The following is a 19,982-nucleotide window of genomic DNA, read 5'->3' as shown; positions in this document are numbered from 1 at the left end:
CATAAAGCATAAGTTACTTCCCTCACCAAAGTCTGTTTTCACATGTTGGAGCAAGATGGCTGCTGACATCTATGAAGGGTCAGGCTTCCTGGGTTTCTCCCTTCTGGGAGCTTGCTTCTCTTTTCTCTGTGAGCTTACTTTCTGGGGCTCCAACTTAAGGCTTCAGCATCAAACTCCAACATCAAAAACCCTCCACCCTGTCCTTTACCATGTGTTTTATCTGTGAGTCCCAACCCACCAAAGGGTGGGGACTTGACACCCTACTGACACAAGAGGTTTACTTGATTACTTGGGAAGCAGACTTGGCCCAGTGGATAGGGCATCCGTCTACCACATGGGAGGTCCACGGTTCAAACCCAGGGCCTCCTTGACCCATGTGGAGCTGGCCCACGCACAGTGCTGATGCACGCAAGGAGTGCCCTGCCATGCAGGGGTGTCCCCTGCGTACGGAAGCCCCACATGCAAGGAGTGCACCCCATAAGGAGTGCGAAAGAAATTTCAGCCTGCCCGGGAATGGCACTGCACACACAGAGAGCTGACACAACAAGAGGACACAACAAAAAAAGAGACACAGATTCCCATGCCGCTGACAACAGCAGAAAGTGGACAAAAAGAAGAACATGCCGCAAATGGACACAGAAAACAGACTACTGGGGCAGGGGGTAGGTGGGGGAAAGGGGCGAGAAATAAATAAAAATAAATCTTAAAAAAAAAAGTTTACTTGATTAATCAGATAAACCTCTGAATCCAATATAATCTCATATGCCCAGAGGAAAAGACCAGTTTACAAACATAATCCAATATTTCTTTTTTGGAATTCATCAATAATATCAAACTGCTACAAAGGGACAATTTGCAGCCTATTTGTTGTCAGCCCTCTTTGGAAATTGCCTCAGCTCCAAAGAATCACCTCATCTAATGGAACTCCCTTTCATGGGGCTGTGCATGTCTAGTAATTGATCAGTGCAGGGGTACAAAGTTGTTCTCTGGGCCCATCTCAGGATAACTCTGAAGAACCCTTCAGCTCCAGAGCTCTCTGGGTATTGGTGAAAGCTGTTGTTAGGACTGCATTGCAACTCAGCTTCACACTCTATCCAATTCTGCTTCTTCCCCACTTTTATATAAGTGTTAGTGCCAAGAGCATTTCTAAATAACCTGCTGTTTAAACTACAACTTAGAGTCTGCATCCAGGAGAACCCAGTCTGAGACACCACACTTCCCAATTTTGTTTTTCCACCAAAACCTTTTCTCCTAAGTCCCTTGCAGGCATACGGTTTGTGCAACACATTTTAGATGCTGGTAAGGGGAGGTGTGAGAACTGAATAAATACTTGTATGGAAAGTAGTAAGAGTGGTAAGGGGGGAAATGTCCCTTAGACTTGAGTCCTTGGAATCCGTGGATTTTGAAACCAGCCCAATTTTGTTATTGTTGATTAGGTTTGTTATTTTTTAATTTCTTAGTAGGGAAGTTGTAGGTTTACAGAAAAATCATGTGGAAAATAGAGTTCCCCCTATATCACCCTCAACAGTTTTCACTATTATTAACACTTTGCATTAATGTGGTACATAGTTTACATTAAGGTTCACTGTGTTATACACTCCTATTTTTTTTAAATATTTTTATTCTTGTAGTATATGTATAACCGAAAATTTCCCTTTTCACCACATGGAAATATATAATTCCGTGGTGTTAATTACATTTACAATGTTATGCTACTATTAACCATTGTCCATTATCAAAACTTTTCCATCACCCCAAACAGAAACTCTGTGTATCAGTTAAGCATTAACTCTCCATTCTCTGTCCCCTCCCCATACCCTGGCAACCTATATTCTAATTTCTAACTCTATGAAATTGCTTATTCTAATTCTTTTTTATCAGTGAAATCATACTATATTAGTCCTTTTGTGCCTGGCTTATTTCCTTCAACATGATGTCTTCAAGGTTTGTCCATGTTGTCACATGTATTAGAATTCCATTCCTTTTTATGGCCGAATATGATTCCATTATATGTATATACCACATTTTGTTTATCCGTTCTTCTGTTGATCAACACTTGGGTTGCCTCCCTCTTTTGGCAATTGTGAATAATTCTGTGAACATCAGTATGCAAATATCTGTACGATTCCTAAAACTACCTCAGTTTTAAGCAGCAACCCTCTAATGCTTAAAGTACAGAACGCATTGTCTATTGCAGTGGAGGCAGAGGATCTAAATATTATATGAGGTTTGAAAATAACTTTTCTTGTAAAAATTTAAATCTAAAGCACTCTGTGGGGCTGATTGCACTAATTTCCATTAAACAAATAGTTATTATGCATTTGTAGCTATGTTTGGATATTTAGTGGGAGAAGAAAAGGGAAGAGTATGGTGAAAGCCCTTGAAAATCAGTATCCATGGAACAAAAAAACTTTGGAGTAAAAATTCCACAAAACTCTAAAATCTTTAAAATGAGAATCTATCCAAAATAGTCCAATGGAGTATAATACACTTACTTATTAAAATAGTTGTGTTTGGCAGGCCACTATCTAATACCAGTGCAAGATGTAACTATATTACAAAAAAAATTTTAGATAAATGCTTTTTACAAATTTTGAAATAATCATATTTGTGTTTTGAAACTATTTTGAAACAAGGAGCTATCTTGAAAGACTTATCCCTAAATGAACAGAGACAATGAGCTATGAGGCTTCATGATCAGCATTGAACAATTTCCAAATAAGATGAGATGCAGGCAGACTCTACAAATTTGGCTTGGAGAGAGGTTCGCTTCCACTCACTTGAATAAGCTACTGTCTATGGCTCACAAGGGTCCTGTTCCTAATGAGGCAGCGCGTAGCAGCAACACACTGTGAATCCAAATAGCAGATGGCAACACTGTTGAGTAGGCTGGCAGACTGCTGTCTAGCCACCAACTGGCAGCAATCATTATTAAACTGATTCATGTGCCCAGGGGAAAATCTTCATAAAAGTCTTAGCAAATGTGAGCAGCAAGAAGCAAATGATCTGCTATTCTTACCTTCTATGGATACTATCTATATTTTTAAAAATATTATTCCCTAAGGCCATCAATACAAATGGTATGAGATGTAAACTGGAGGCTCCATTCCTTTCCTATATACTCAAATACCTTTAAGCATGAAAGCTAAGATTTTTCTATTTGGCGAATAGCTTTCACTCAAAGGAAATGGCTTCATAACATTCACCCTATATTCAATGATAGGCAAGTGCTTACATATTCTCTAAATAAAGGTTCTGAGTATGTTATTGTGGACCTAATAACATAAAGAAGCCAAAATTGCTCCTGGTCTGTCTACCTGAGGCAGGTAACTCATCCCTCAGTGAAAAGCTTGCCTATAATCATACCTGGTTAGGAATGCAAATTAAGAGAGCCACTAGCTTTAGAAAATTTCTCATATAAGGATCTTTCCACAAGAAAAAAATCTTGAAAGTATTCATTTTTAAATTTTAGACTTTACAAATCAAAATGCCCCACCAAAAGCATTTTTTCTTTTTCGAATGTTTGAAAGGATATGTTATTTGTCACCAATAGAACAAATGTCCACATCTCTAGATAATAATAAAGAAAACTTAAGGTAAGACTTTATTGAAAATAAAACCTTTGCTTCATTCTCTTGCAAAATTAAGATAACAGATTTCTTTTATGTTGTGTGCTCATAATAAAAAGGAGTAGTTGGAAGAGGTTGTTGTTATGGGAGGAGTGGGATGGGGGGTGGGGGAGTTTTTGGGATCTCATATTTTTTTAGTATAACATTAAAAAATAAAGACAAAGAAATTTTAAAAAATAAAAAAAAAGAGTAAACACTACAGTCAAGCATCTGGTATGTATTCCACATCACAACCACAGAATTTATTATATATTTCTTTTCATGGTAATTTTTAAATGGAAACAAAATTTAAAACCTTTTTTAATGTGTGAAAACCTTTTTTAATGTGTTAAAATCTTTTTTGAATGGACAGTCTTTTGCTCTAGCAATTTGAAAAACCATTGCAGGCTGAAATGTCATTTATGACCTTCTAAAGAGAGTGTGTGTTCCCTTGTGTCAAATATGAGGGTGATTCTCTTCCAAAATTGGAAACTCCAGCATTGACAATAAAGCCCAAAAATAAGCTCACACACTGTCTCTCAGATCTTTCACCCTTCTTCCTGAATAAGAAATCAAATACCAGGACTCATCATACACTTGAATATTTGAAACCAAAGAACACATTGATGAGAAGTTAACTCAAATTTGTTTCTTTCCTGCTTACTTTACCAGAAATAAATTAAACTGATGTTAGAAGATGACATGTCCATTTCTTTCTCTGCATGAGAAAATAAGCATCATGTGCTAAAGAAATTCTGGAAATGGTGGTGGCATAATTTCTTTAAGATAGCAGGAATCTCTCAAAATATTGAAAAGATATCAGACCACCAAGAGTTATATTTTATGGAACTTTGTAAAATGCTTGATATTAGGAAAATGAGACACGATGAATGTCCTATATTCAATGGTAAGTATTGGAGAAGAAACACTAAAAGAAACGTCAGCCTGCTCCAATACAGGTGTCAAACTCACTAGCAAAAGCAGGATTCACAGAGGCTTTAGTGGAAAGACATTGTACTCGCAGAAAGAAGAGAAAGAGCAAGCTCAGCTTCGTTAGTGGATGTCAGTTCCCCATAGACAGAGGGCTTTAATCCTCTGGCGCAGCATCCCTCTCTTATGTTTGCATGCCATACTAGAGGAACCCTCCCCACTAGGGACAGATAAACCCCTGGTGTATGTAAAGGATGTTATAAAATAAGCCTATCAGAATCAGACTGACTCCAGTGAATGTTTACATATGCTCAGGACAATAGGGGAAGGAATGCACCATGTACAGCCATTCTCTTATCTACCAGGGGATTATGTTTTATCCCACCAAGCTGACACACCTGGTCCTGAGCACAGGATGTATTTGTGGGAAAGGTGGCAGGTCGTGCTAGGAATGCTCCCTGCCACAGTAGGTATAAAGAAAAGCCAGCAATGGGTAGACTAGTTCAAGCATTTTTCTTGGCATTTTTCCAAGCATCCTGATAAAATGATAAATCCTTGAAAGGGAGTGGGTACCTCATTAGCAGTACTACAGTTACTCAATTTGCTTAAGCCATATTACCAAAAAATTAATACTCTTTCTGTGAACAGAAGAATTCTAGCTACCCTGAGCTAGGGATCCTAAAAATTCATTCATAAAATGTATATGTACCAAATAGCTTTTTTCTGTTCTCCCACTTTTCACTAATGTCATTGTTACTGAAAACTGCCCTTATCAAGGACACCCATGACCTCCATCTTGCAAAAATCAAAATTTCGTTCAGAGACTCTTAGTTCTTTTAGATCTCAGAGGCACTTAACACAATCACTCAATCACTACCACCATCTTTTTTTTTTTTTTTTTAAAGATTTTTTATTTAATTTCCCCCCCTCCCCTGGTTGTCTGTTCTTGGTGTCTATTTGCTGTGTCTTGTTTCTTTGTCCGCTTCTGTTGTCGTCAGCGGCACGGGAAGTGTGGGCGGCGCCATTCCTGGGCAGGCTGCACTTTATTTTAACGCTGGGCGGCTTTCCTCACGGGCACACTCCTTGTGCGTGGGACACCCTTGCATGGAACGGCACTCCTTGCACGCATCAGCACTGCCCATGGCCAGCTCCACACGGGTCAAGGAGGCCCGGGGTTTGAACCGCGGACCTCTCATGGTAGACAGACGCCCTAACCACTGGGCCAAAGTCCGTTTCCCACTACCACCATCTTGAAACACTTTCTTGGCTTGGTTTCTAGGACAGCACATATATGAGTTTCCTGCTATCACAAAATATCATAGACTAGTTGGCTTAAACAACAGAAATTTATTGTCTCGCAGTCCTGGAGGCTAGAAGTTGGAAATCAAGGTGTTGGTAGGGCCACACTCCCTCAGAAACCTATAGGGGAGAATCGTTCCTTGCCTCTTCTAGCTTCTCATGTTGGTTTCAACAATTCTTGGCATTCCTAGACTGGTAGATGCATCAAACAGTCTCTGCCTCCATTTTCAGATGGCTCTCTCCCCTCTCTCATAATGACACCAGTCAATTGGTTAAGGCCCCACCCTGCTTATCTTTACTTGACTACTTATATCTACAATGCCCCTATTTCCAAATGAGGTCACATTTTGACATACTGGGGGTTAAGTCTTCAAGATGTCTTTTTGGAGGATACAATTCAGTCCATAATAGCACACTTACTTGGTTTTCCCTTCTTGCCAGTTCATTCTCAGTTTCCGGTTTAGCTCCTCATCAAAATCTTAACTTTTTGACATCTGAATGTTCTTAGCTATTCCGTGTACATGCTGATAGGTGAAAGAACTTAAGACATTCTGCTACATACACTAACGAAGGCAGGGGCTGTGATATACTTCACAATGCCTAGCACACAGTGGACACTCAAGTATTATGTTGAAGGAATGAATGAATTTTGGAACGAGATAATTAGTTTGAATAGATGAGTAAGTACAATGTTGACAATCTGGAGATTAAATAATTCCTAATATTTTATTGAGATAGATACAAGTAATCCCCTTATCTTTACAATAAGAAATTGAAGTTTAGGTAAGAAACTTGTCCAGGGACATACTAAGTGTCAAGAACTACTGAGACTTGTAGACTCATGGCCAAGACTTGTATTCCTGCAGCCTTCGTCCAAAGGCCAAGCTCTTAAAACAATACTGTACTCATTGATAAGTACAAGAGAAAAGCAGAAATATAAATACTATTTCCATTTGCATATCCTCTAATCTTCTGCTATAATGAAATAGTCTTGAGGTTGATGGATATGATGATAGCAAAACTACAAATGCTATCTTTCCTCTTGTAAAATGGAAAATACCCTCTCCTTATATTGTTATTTTTAACTTAAAATAAGATACAGAGGGAAGCAGATTTGGCTCAACTGATGGAGTCCGCCTACCATATGGGAGGCCCAGGGTCAAACTCAGGGCCTCCTGGCCCGTGTGGTGAGATGGTTCATGCGCAGTGCTGATGCACACAAGGAGTGCCGTGCCATGCAGGGGTGTCTCCCATATAGGGCAGCCCCACGCTCAAGGAGTACATCCCCACAAGGAGAGCCACCCCTCATGAAAAAAGCGCAGCCTGCCCAGGAATGGCGCCACACACACAGAGAGCTGACGCAGCAAGATGATGCAACAAAAAGAGACACAGATTCCCAGTGCCGCTGACAAGAATGCAAGCGGACAAAGAACAACACACAGCAAATGGACACAGAGAGCAGACAATGGGGGCGAAGAGAAGAGAAATAAATAAATCTTAAAAATATATATATAGATATGAAAAATAACATTAATTATTACTACAGGAAGGTACTAAAAGAAGAGCTGAAGTGGAGAGGCAGAAAATTTCCCTCACTGAGAAAGAGTAAGGAGCAGGGAGAAGACAAGAAAAAGCAAGAATGTCCCTTACTTACCTAACTCTAAGAGTCAGGGAAATGGAAGGGAGGCAATGTTCTCTAGTTTCCTTGTAAGAGATAATGACTGTCCACTGCACAATTACAGAATTAAAAGTTCATTGACCTAGCCATACTATATTTTCTTTCAAAAAGAAAATCCTGAGGACAAAAGTCTGCTGATGTTGTAAAATACAATTTTGCTGTTTATTCATTTTGTACCTGTGTGTTTTTAACTTCCACTGAACTCAGAGACATTACAATGATTATACCCCAGGGATGACTTGAAATAGAGAAGGAAAAGGAAATTAGGTTAATGAGGAAGCATAGAGGAAGTCAATCCCATGACCTCCTGGTCCTCAAAATACAGCTCTTTAAACTGTAATCTGGTAGCATAATTACAAATACCCAAAATACACTTTCACCACTGGAATCAGGCAGTAATATTCAGATATTATGAAAAGAGTAGCCCAGGATTAATCTAAGTACTGGGATTTCACCAAAACATTTTATGAAGATAACTTCTGTTATTAGCAATATGGTCATAAGATCTCCACTAGGGAAAATAAGGTCTGTCACTGCAAATGTTGCTTGGGCATGATTGTATCTCCACTATGGATAAAGAAGAAAATACCTTAACCATTACACAAGAAATTTACCTTAGGTAGCCAAAGGTACTTCCCAACAGAAAGAGTGCAGAGAAATTGTGCAAATCAATATTTAAATCTCAGGTCAGATACTCAGCAAATATACACAGCCTCAGTTTAAATATGCTCACTATTTAAATGGTTATAGTCTCTTGCAGGGTAGTTTTAAAGATCCATGATAATTTACTAAAAGTGATTAGATTGCCTGGTACAGAGTCCACTTTCAAAATCATGGTTGTTTTTACTATTGAAGTTGTTAATCATTGCAATGGTGATATCAGACTTGACTATAATTTTACCTTCGCTAGTTTTATTCCCCCTGCCCCCCAAAAAAATGATCCATATATGTGCTTATGCAGAGTCATAATAAAATCTCTAGATTTTTAGAGATTTAGGAGTTCATACAACAATCACCCCCCAAGATCTCTTTAAACTTTATTAATTAATGGACTCAGGACTACTTGCTTACTAAGTGCCTACTATTTGCTAAATACTGTGAGTCTAGGTTCTAGGGAACATACAAAAATATAATAGAGACCCCATTCTAGAGCTTACAGTCTGTTAGAACTGAGAAAGAGATCAAATGAAAGATGGTGACTCTTCCTTACTGTGTTTTACCTTCTGCAAAAACTTGGAGCCTTGTAATTAAAATTTTAAATCCATGTCTCTCTCAACAGTTGTAGTTACAAAGGTGTAAACATTTCAATTTTTAAATTATACGTGAAATAACAAGTGATTGGAAACTCAGTTAAACTGGCTGAAAATGTGTGAGAGCAGTCTCCTAAACTATGCATTCTTTTCCCATTATGATATTATCCTGTTCAGTCTGCTTCCATGCGGCCTGTGTCATCCTCAGGGATTTTCTGTGAACTACTCCCTTAAAGTCTAACTCAATTGACAAGGACTGAACTGCATTCATGGCTGCAAACAGCAAGACATACCCTGCTAACTTCTTGTCTGGCCCATTTTTGCACAAAGAAGCTTTTCTGAAGTGAGTAGTGTTACTTCTATGAGAAAAAGCCCCTATGTGTGACTTTTCATTATAAAAATATCTACTGAGTAACATTTTTTCAAGAAAACATGAATCAGAACAAGTAAACAACTGAAAGGTCAGCTAGACAAGACTAATATTTCCTAATGTGAATACATTGTCTCATCTGTGAAATGTAGATGATAGTCAAAGAGATATCTACCTACGGTATTTTCCAGTTAAAAAAATACTATGAGAAGGCTCAGTGGCCACCCAGGACTCCAAGATGGTGCCAGTTGTATACATGAAGGAGAAGAAATTCATGGAAGTCAAATTAGGGGAGCTGTGAAATTGGATAACAAAGCCAGATTTCACCCTTAAAGGCACTGCTGGAGTTTTTCAAAGAGGTTACTCCCATTATTTAAAAAGTGTATCAATGTGAATAAAGGTATTGAGGCAGGTTAGTTTAGGAAAGGGAAGATGAATCTAAGACCTGGCAGAAAAGCATGGCCTCAAACACATGGCTATGGAACCCCACCTGGAAACCCCCTGAGGTGAAAGACTACCACCAAGAAGGCTGCCAAAAGGATCCTGTGAGACCTCGGCCATAAGACCTCATTTGGAATGAGATCGAATGAGATGCCATTAGGGGTCAAGAAAAAGCCCCAGAGACACCCCCCCTCCCCCCACCCCCCACCCCCCCCCACCCCCCCCCGTGGAGGGAGTAATCAATCAGAAGAGTAAATAGCTGGAGCCCCTCCCCCAGCATGAAGGGAGGAGTAAGTAACAGCTTAACAAAGATAGCCCACAAGCCCAAAAGGCTCTCTGCCTAGAGAAGCCCACATCTGCAGGTTTAAGTGTGTAATCCTGTTTTTCCATTTCTTTCCATTTCTCAGTAAACTACTGGCCTAAACCAGCATGTTCTTTTTTTTTCTCTCCCCTTCCCCCTAGCTCCCCCCCTCCCTGCCATTGTCTGCTCCCTGAGTCCATTTGCTGGGTGTTCTGAATGCCAGCATGTTCTTAAATTCTTTTATGTAAATAGCCAAGAACCTAGAGGAATCCATCATCCCTCAACTTCCCCTGACTTCAGTATCATCTCTAGGGCTTCTAAGGTGCTGGTTTTCAGCTACTGCCTTTCTTAGAAGGAACTCAAACACCGGTGGATACACAGTACCACTGAAGGGAAGCGAGGGTGGAGGCCCCACTGTGCATTCCTGACTGTGGCGCCATTGCCCTGGCCCCTCCTTGACAAACACCAGTGTCACTGAATCCTTTCATAACCTAATTGAGAACTAGTGCCCAATAAAAGATGACTGGTAAAAAAAAAAAATACTTTGAGAAACTCCTACACAACCACATATATTAATAGAGATGCATAAGTAGCAAATGCATCATATACATATTCCTCCAGTGCCTGCTCACTTCCACTCCATCCCTACTCCACACTTATCATTCATTGTGTTATTAAAAAAAAAATCTGGGGGGTGGATTTTTAGTTTGTTGTTCTCCCTAATCCTCTACATCTAATTACTAAATGTCTTTTGTCTCTACCTAAGTTCACCCAATTTTTTCTTTACTCTTTCTGCTATGAGATAAAGAGCAAACTCCTTTTGGCAAAAAGGCCTATTAAATGTAGCCACATGGTAGCTTTACACCCTTATCCCATTCTCCTTATGAACACTTGCATACTGCACCTGCTTGGAATGGGCCTTTTCACTGTGCATGAACTTCAACAGGACAGCTCAAGGATCATTTCCTCCTGGAAGCTTATGATACCTCTGTTGCTTTAGCATACTTGCTTGAAATGCTTTTATTTCATCTTAAATCTTTTTTTTTTTTTAACTTCCCTGCCTCTCCCATTAGATATAATAAGATTATTTTAAAGTCAGGGATTTTGTCTCATCCATTACGTAAGAACCAAAACATTCTATCATCCCATACTCCCTACCCAATTTACAGTCTGCATGAACATGAGTTTATTGAACAGTCTTCGTTAGCATTACTTTGCTATTCCTGGAGATTTTTGTCCAGGAAGATTAAAGTTGTAAATAACAATTGTTCACCCTAACGACTTAATTAAAAATCCACCAACTCTTCAAAGGAAAGTATCTACCAACAGTTTACACCCTAAGCCTCTCTAAATAGTAAATGTCAAAAAAAAAACTCTTTAAGTACGTTACTGTTAAAAAAATACTAGTGACTGGTAGAGAGTTATTATAATAATAAAATGTACAAATTAATTAGTCCATTCTCATTCTTTCTCTACCATGTCTGTTTAATGTCTGATGATTTTTCCCACTAAAAATAATGGTAAGAAAAGCATTTTACTGGGATAAAGAAAAAGAGGAAATCTTAACATTTTCTGAGCTTCATATAGGCAAATCTTTGATCAAAGAATGGCATAGTTAACAATAGTCTCAAATAGTCAAATCCTATACTTGAGTCTATGCAAATACCAGTGACATGAGAATGGTTTGATAATGGTTTTTAATATATTGAAAATTTTTAGGACAATAAAAATCAATTTATAATCATTAAGGATGCCTTCTTATTTACCTACTACAGGGTCAGACACACAGACCCTCCATATTCTCATTCTTTGTCTCAAATGATTAGCTGGACTACTTGTCCCCACTTTTCTTTCAGAACAAAATGTTTTTTAACCAAATATTAAGGTTCCCTCCTTCCTCCAAAGTCCTGAACTTTAAGGATGCCTCCCAGAAGATAAGCTGCTTCAGTATAAAGCATTCTCTGATCTATTATCTGGTCACCCTTTTATTGTATTTCCACACACCTGCTTTTTCATTCCTCTCTTCAAAAGAAAAAACCTCCAGCCTAAACCTGGATATGCTTGCAGACCTTATTGTCAGCGTTCTCTCTACTGCAATAGTTCTGTTAGTGGAATGCTCTGGGTTTCTAGGTTCTTAGCTATGTCACATAAAGGAATTTAAGGACATGCCACAGGGTAGGCAAGGGAGTATAGACTTAAGAAACAAGAAAAGCGGTAGTACACACCCAGACACGAGTGTAGGCATGCTACAAAACAAGACACAGCTTCCCCCCCACCCCCAAGCCTTTTTAAAGCCTTTCCCGCTCTGCTTTCCTAATGTTGGGGAGAGGCCCCAGCTGTTTTCTGTTCTGATTGGTTGCCTTATCATCCCCACCTAATAGCTCTCAGTGGCCCAATGATGAGGTCTTTTGTTTGTGTTTGGAGTTAACTGCGGCCAATGGGAGGCCTCTTTGGAGTTATCTGGGGCCTCCTCTTGAGCTCAGCGCCTCAGCGGGGTCTTTCTGGCTTTGTGCTCACTCCCTCAGGGGGCTTCTGGGCTGGGTTTCACAGCCTGACTCAGTCTTCCTTCTTTCCCTATACTAACCTGCCTCACTACCTTAATATAATTACATGCTTATTGGAACATTAATATCCTGACCCCAAGAATATATTACTTTCAACAATGAGGGTGGTTCCTCAAAATGTCAGAGTGGTAAACGTAATACAGATCTTTGCAACTATTAAATGATTATTCTTAGCAGTAAACGTAAGTCTACACATTCACAATAGTCTTAGGAAATATTGTGATTATGCACAGTATTTTAGGACAAACCAGTTTTAAAAAAACAAATCTATCATCTTCATAAAAATTCCAATCAGAATAAAGTGTGACCAAAATTTAAAGCATTGTCAAAATAACATCCCCTTTAAACTTTCCACAGTTTACACAAGTATTATATTTTTCAGTTTTGGAATATATTTTTCCATCATGAATTAAAATATAAATATGTAACTGAGGGTTAAGAATTAAATGATTATAATTATTAAATCACTACATAGATGTCTCTATATTATAAAATAGCAAAAGGTTAATACCTGAAGTTACTGAAGGTGGCTAGAGTGGTCCCACCCGTTTATGCTGTTGGTGGCTTCCAGAACTCTGTTCATCTTCTGGCACCTGCAGATCTGTTTGGCAACAAAGATTTGGAGGGCATCTCCAGCTGTGCCTCTGTGTCCTGATTAAGCAATATCCACCTAACCTCACCCTTGTGTACACTTACTATTGGGATGGTAACCACTCCACCCTCCTCTGTTAATATCCATATGAAAGACCTTGTAAATGACCTTTGTTCTGTATATCCCTATCCTAAATCGTTGTGACTGACCTTCATTTGCTACTCGACCCCCATCCATCCTGCTCAGCCCCTTAATATTTATTAATGAAGGAACCTGTGTTCAGCTCTGTCCTAGTTACTCTTTGGCACCCCGATGTTATAAAATATTAGATTTTCTGCAGCTCAGGGAGGCAGCATGAGGCCACTGTACTCCATTGCAATAAAATAAAATTCTTCCTCTCTTTGAAACTCCAGTGTCTCAGGAATTGTCTCTAAAGATGCATTGGGAGGAAGGAAACTGCTTTAGCTTGTTATCAATTATATGATAACGCTAATTTTCATAAACATATATTTAAGCACCTTACGTTTTACAAAATGAAAGAAATTCATTTGTAACCGTTTGCAATTAAAGCTATCCTTAAGAACTTTATTAGAATATTAAAGGTTGTCAGGTCTGAACATTATATTTAAACAGGACTCTATCACAGAGACAAGTTAGTAAAATAGTTTGGAAAAGACTTAACTTCCAAAATAGCAGTGACTCTGTATTTTTTAAAACCATTAAGGATATTAAGTCATTCTGATAAGGCACAGATTCTTTGTTCTTTATAACTATATTGATAATCTCAAAAGCACTGTTATATCTTTCCACTCAAAACAGACTTCCACTTAGGAAAACAGTGTTACTTGTAAGAGAGAAATCCGAATTTTAAGTTTTGCATCCATACAGCATTCAGTAAACAAACCTTAGCATAGCTCATAACAGATTGAGGGGGCGTCTGATGGGTTTTCTGCTATAAAGTTACGTTTCGTTATCAATATCAACTTACAGATTTTTACTTATTAATGGCTTCCTGGAATCAGCTACCTAGATTGAAATCCCACTGTTTAGAAATTGTTTTTACAGACTTCCTACAACCTGTAATTTCCTATATTCTTTTATAGCCATTTATAACCATATACAGTAGTTACTTTACCTTAAGACAAATTTCACCTTTAAATAAGCTTCTTGATTTACAGTCAGCAACAAGCAAAATTTACTTTCACTAACCCTTCTACAACTTTCCATACCTGAGGCAGATTAGTATAGAGAAAGGGAATGACGGCTGCCCCGGCAGACAACATGGTCAGCAGCCCCAAAACCTGATAAGAAAGCTCCCAGAAAGATGACACTGCGGAATCCTGGCTATGAGAACCTCATTCAGGGTCAAGGAAAAGCCCCAGGTATCCTCAAGTTGCCTCATCTTTGGGCTCCGGAGAACTGATGGGTGGGATAATCAGAACAGCACACAGTTGGGGCCTCTCCCCCGAACTTTAGCAAAAGGAATAATTAATAAATAGCTTAAAAGGTGACCACAAAACAACCCAAATCTCACTCTCTGCCTAGAGGACCCTACATCAAATCTCAGTGCATATATCCATCCTTCCCTCCCATTCTAAGCAAGCTCTACTTTTTTCCCCCATTTCTCAATAAATTTTTTACTGATGTGTTCTGAAAATTCTTTTATGCCACATAGCCAAGAACCTAGAGGAATCTGACACTTCCCCGGCTTCATTTTGTCACTGTCAGCCAGGAGTTCTAGAGGCAGGTAACACTCCCCAACCAGGCAAGCACTGGTGAGTCTAAACTTTTAATTATAGCCTGTCTGTGCCCTCTCGGTTCAGCCATTTTAAAAGGGTCCTGGATAGGTTCCCAGAGGACATAAATTCAGTCTGTCCAGACTTCTGGCTCCCTCTTGGGAGGTAGTGGGAGCAAGCTCTCATGCTGTGTAGATCCAAGGAAGTTCTGCGTGGCAGGTGAAACTGTCCTTGAGACCTGACTAAACATGTGGCCTAAATTGAGCAGGAGACTTCTGGGAGCCTACCAGGTCCTGTCTGAGAGGGCAGAATGGGGATCACCCGCTGCTGAATGGCTACACCACTAGTTAACTCCTTTCAATAATTTTCCTACCACTGCTGTCCTCATTTTAAGTCTGTGAGATGCTTTAAAATGCCTTAGGAACTGAAAATGGCTTTGTTAGCAAGGCATGAGTCCCACCCTAAGTAGTGCTCTGAGGTTTTGCTCCTTCTCAGCCCTGGGAAGGTTCTGATTGTCTCTGGGGGTCCTTGAGCCTGTTTGCTGACAAGTCACAGGACAATTAGTCTCTAGTTTTTTTGTTTTTTAATTTCTCCCCTCCCTCCACTGTCTGTTCTCTCAGTCCATTCCCTGTGTTTTCTTCTGTGTCTGCTTGTATTCTCATCAGGCAACTCTGGAAACCGATCCTGGGACCCTCCAGAGTGGGAGAGAGGTGATAATTCTCCCCAGCACCTCAGCCCCCTGGTATGCTAAGTCTGCTATTGTCTTTCCTCTGTGTCTCTTCCTGTTGCGTCATCTTGCTGCCTCAGCTGTCTTGTTGGCCAGCACTCCTGCGCAGGGTGGCACTCCTGCACCAGCCAGCACTCCTGCATGGGTCGACACTCCTGTGCGGGCCAGCACTCCACATGGGCCAGCTCGCCCCCACCAGGAGGCCCCTGGCATCAAACCCTGGACCTCCCATATGGTAGATGGGAGCCCAATTGCTTGAGTCACATCTGTTTTCCTTAATTGCCTTTAATATCAGGTCTAACTGCAGAACTCGGATGTTGGGAGTCATGAGATAAGCTCACTCATGGCTATATTCTAAACCCTCAGCAAAGTAGGCAAAAGAAAGGTCCTTAGCCAGCTGCTTTCCTAGGGTCAGCCTGGCTTGGATGTTCAGTCTGGGAGCTGGACCCAGAAACCCCCAAGACCTCTAAGGCTCTGGGGATGCCCAGTGACATAAAGCTCCTGATCCCGGAATGTGGGGACAGCAAGCAGGGCTCTCCGATTTCCAAGGCACTGATTTGGCAAGCAATCTGTTCAATCGGGTCTAGCAGTGGGATGCCATCCAGACTGATGACCACTTTTGATCCTCCCCTAGGATAATGGGCGACTCTTCCAGAATTCCAGTAGACTCCCCCTTGGGGTGCCTTTTCAGAAATTGGGACAACTGCCTAATGATGGTCTAAAAAGGAAGAGGCTAATCTTTTGCTACCATACCACATGGCTATAGTGTGGCCACAAGTGGGCTCTATATGGAAGGTGAATTCCAGTTAAACCTGTATAAGAGAGAAGGAGGGGACAGACAGATCTGAGGGCCAGAGATCATGTGATTATGTGTCTTTAAAGGGATAAGGCAATGGACTGCCAAACTGGTCGATTTTAAATAAGCTCAAGGAAATTTAATTATTCAGAGGCAGAACTTAGAAACCTAGCCTTATTTCCAAGAAAGCTCATAGAGGCAATAAAAATACCCTCTAAGTAGATCCTAACTGTAGAGAAGGATAGATCCTCCTAGGAACTCCAGTCTGCCTCAGATATCCATAGAAAACTGCAGAAACTTTCCCTTCAGCCCCCAAACTTCCATTAGCTCCCTTTAAGAAGCAGCTTTCTCAGTTTTCAACAATCAAGACCACGCCGCCAAGATGGAGAAGGTAAGGAGGGGCAGATGCAGGGCCAGGACGGACTCCCCTTTTAACTGCTGCCATTAAAGGCACCTGAATCCAGGTTCCATGTCAGCAGGAACCTGGCCCCAACCTGCCTCACCACGTGGATCTCTGGGACCTTACCCCAGGGGAAGACGGAAGGGCCTGAAGCCATGCATGAATCATGAGCCAGGAGGCCTCAGGTAACTCTTGATGTGGCAAGTAAGATTATGAGTTTCTTAATTAATATGGGAGCCAATTACTTGGTCGTGGCCTGCACTCCGGACCTCTCTACCTTCGTTGTGCCTAATGAGGGGAGTGTATGGACTTAACCTCTCCCCTGTAGAATAAGGAACCTCCTCATATGCCATCAATTAAGATTTAGAAAGGTTCCTGGCTTTTCCTACCTCACTGCCTATTCCCTCATAACACTTGAATCCTTCCAGCGATAAAAGCCTTGGCAGGTCTTTACTCCTTGCTGGGAGGTAACTAATGGGATGCAACCCCCAGAGCAGCCCCAATTTTTGCCTCGTAGGGGGCTGGGCATCTCTGGACCCCTTAGCTCTGGATCCAGCAGCTGCCTGGGGATTTTCCTGGAGAAATGAGGCTAGAGGTCCTACATGAGCTTTCTGCCATGGACAGACACTGGAGTTTACATCTAGGTGATTCTGAAGTCATCTTTTCCTAAACTAAGTAGGTGTAAAAGTCTCTCTTTTTTAACCTGTGCTTGCTTTAACTTTGTTAGCATGCTCGTGCTTAAGAACTCATAAATCAGATTTGGGGTTCGCCTGTTACAAATTGGATAATGGTGAAAGATAATCTAAAAATGAATCTTTAAATGTCAATACTCTCTTGCAATTTAATTTGATGTTTAAAAGAAATCACAAGGGAAATTCAGTTTTCATACAAGCAGAAAAACGTAACAAAGTTGTTGCTAATAAAATTGCCTTATTTGCTTAGTTAATAAACAAAAGTGCCCAGTTTGCTCTAAAGTTAAACTTACTAGAAACTATAAGAGTTAAGATCATCATATAGATGCCTTTATATTATAAAATAGCAAAAGGATAATATCTGAAATTGCTATAACTGGTTGGATTAAGCCCAGACCTGCTATAATAATGGTAACTATAAACTGAGTTTACCTTGTTTATGTTTACTTCATTCAGGTCTAGCCATACCCTTGCTTTAGCTTACTAGCTTTACCCACTAACTTCAACTATTGTGATGATAATTTTAAACTGTTTGCCTTTGTTTATGGTTACTTTAGGTCTAACCTCACCCCTTGCCTTTGCTTATGGTTATTTCATAACAACTTCTGTCCCCCATGGCTCAGGGGAAGGCAAATTTAAGACACCCCTGTCTCCTGTTCTTCCCCTGAAATTTGTGACCCTGCTTGCTCTCATGACTCTAGGTGTGAATTAGATTGCTGCCTGGAGGAATTCTCAGCCCTCACTGTTGGCCATCACTCTTCCAACCCACTGGCAGAAGCCTGGAGTCAGGGGACCTTCCACATTGCCAGTTGATATTCTTAAAAGCAGCAAGTCATGAGAAAAACCAGGTTTCCCTGAGACCTCAATGACCTCAGTGAGTATATCCTGGAATTAGTGTTTCTCATTCAAGGTCTGTCAAAGTAAAAATGGGAAATAAGCAAAGTTCTGAAGTAAAGGAAAATGGTATAAATTTCATTTTTAAGCATCGGGAACAATGTGGTTATAAGCCCATAGTTAAAAGGAACAAAATTCTTATACAAAACTGCATGGTTGCAGTGCAAATTAGAGGAATTAGAAATAGCCTTCTAGGAAATCTTTTAAATGTTCTTTTACAGCTTATTTTTTTTAATTTATTAAAATATATCTCATACATAAACATGTTAACAGTAAGTATATAATAGTTGTAAACTTACAAAACAAACATATAGAACATCAAACAAACATATGTAACATCTCACTCTGCCACCAATAACTTGCATTGTTTTTAAACCTTTTTTACTAATGATTAAAGAGCATTGTCAAAATACTATTAGTAAACAAAGTATTTTTCCCCTAACCAATCCTATTATTATTATCTTTATATCATTTATATATGAACATACATAAACAATTAAGTGTATAGTAAAAGTTGTGAACTTACAAAGCAAACATGCATAACATCATACATACATCAACCCTCCACCAACACCTTGCATTGTCATGAGACGTTTGTTACAAATTATGAACGAATATTGTCAAAATCTTAGTCCTTATCTTACATTTGGTGTGTTTTTCCCCCAACCCACCCTATTATTATTTTTTAAATATATTTTTTTCATGCCAGAAGTTGTAAAGTTATAAAACAATTGTGCACAGTGCAGAATTCCAAAACAATATTCCTCCATGAATACACCACAATGTGGTGTGTCATTTGCTACAGATAAAATAATATCATCTGATTGTTACCATGTCCATTGTGTACATTTGGCTCACATTTTCTGTACTGCCTCAGTATCAACACAGTACATCTTTCGCATAGATGCAAGAATATTTTTTATTGCTACTAACCACAGTCCATAGGTCACTCCAGCTATGTTTTTCCCATGCTTCTCCACATTCCCAACACCCTGCAGTAGTGATATACATTTGTTCTGGCTAACGAAGTACACTCTTGCATCTGTACCATCAACCACACTTCTCACCCATCTCTTGGTTTACTGTGCTATCCATTTCCTAGATTATTTTCAAGCATCCTGTCAGTTGGCATTTACATAACTAGACTACCATTTTCAGTCACATCCCCATTTATAAACTAGCTGTTACTCACTGTGTGTTACCATCCAGTCTATACATTTCCACAATTTTACAGCAAAGCTAATTAAAACTTCTACATACCTTAAACATCAGTAGTCTACTCAGTCCTTCTCTTATCTCCCTTAAGAATCCACCACCTACCACCAGGTCTTGAAGATATTTTCTAATAATTTATTCTGGAAGTTTTATGGTTCTTGCTTTTATTTTTAGTTTTTTGATCCATTTTTGAGTTAATTTTTGGATAAGGTGTGAGACAAGGGTCCTCTTTCCTTCTTTCAACTATGGATGTCCAATTCTTTCAGCACCTTTTGTTGAATGGATTGTTGTTCTGCCTGAGCTGTGTCAGTTTGACAGGCTAGTCAAAAATCACTTGACCATACCTGTGAGGGTCTGTTTCTGAACCATAAATTTGGTTCCATTGGTCTGTTGTGTCTGTTTTTAGGCCAGTATCATGCTGTTTTTACCACTATAGGCATGTATTATGATTTAAAGGCTGGAGATGAGGGTTCACTTATCCTTTTTATA

The 19,982-nt window shown here is 39.7% G+C and overlaps 1 long non-coding RNA gene across 2 annotated transcripts in view; it reads left to right on the top strand.

The window, feature by feature from the left end:
- The window catches only part of LOC131278261 (uncharacterized), a 54,444-nt gene that overhangs the window by 11,452 nt on the left and 23,010 nt on the right, over positions 1 to 19,982 (top strand). For both annotated transcript variants that reach the window (XR_009185575.1, XR_009185576.2), the window contains exon 2: positions 18,086 to 18,258. This is a non-coding gene — a long non-coding RNA (uncharacterized lncRNA). The remainder of the gene's footprint in view (positions 1 to 18,085; positions 18,259 to 19,982) is intronic.

Source organism: Dasypus novemcinctus, chromosome 4, assembly GCF_030445035.2.
Source record: "Dasypus novemcinctus isolate mDasNov1 chromosome 4, mDasNov1.1.hap2, whole genome shotgun sequence".
NCBI classification, from domain to species: Eukaryota; Metazoa; Chordata; class Mammalia; order Cingulata; family Dasypodidae; genus Dasypus; species Dasypus novemcinctus.
Note: the sequence above shows the minus strand (reverse complement) of the source record. Positions and strands in the feature narration are given on the sequence as shown.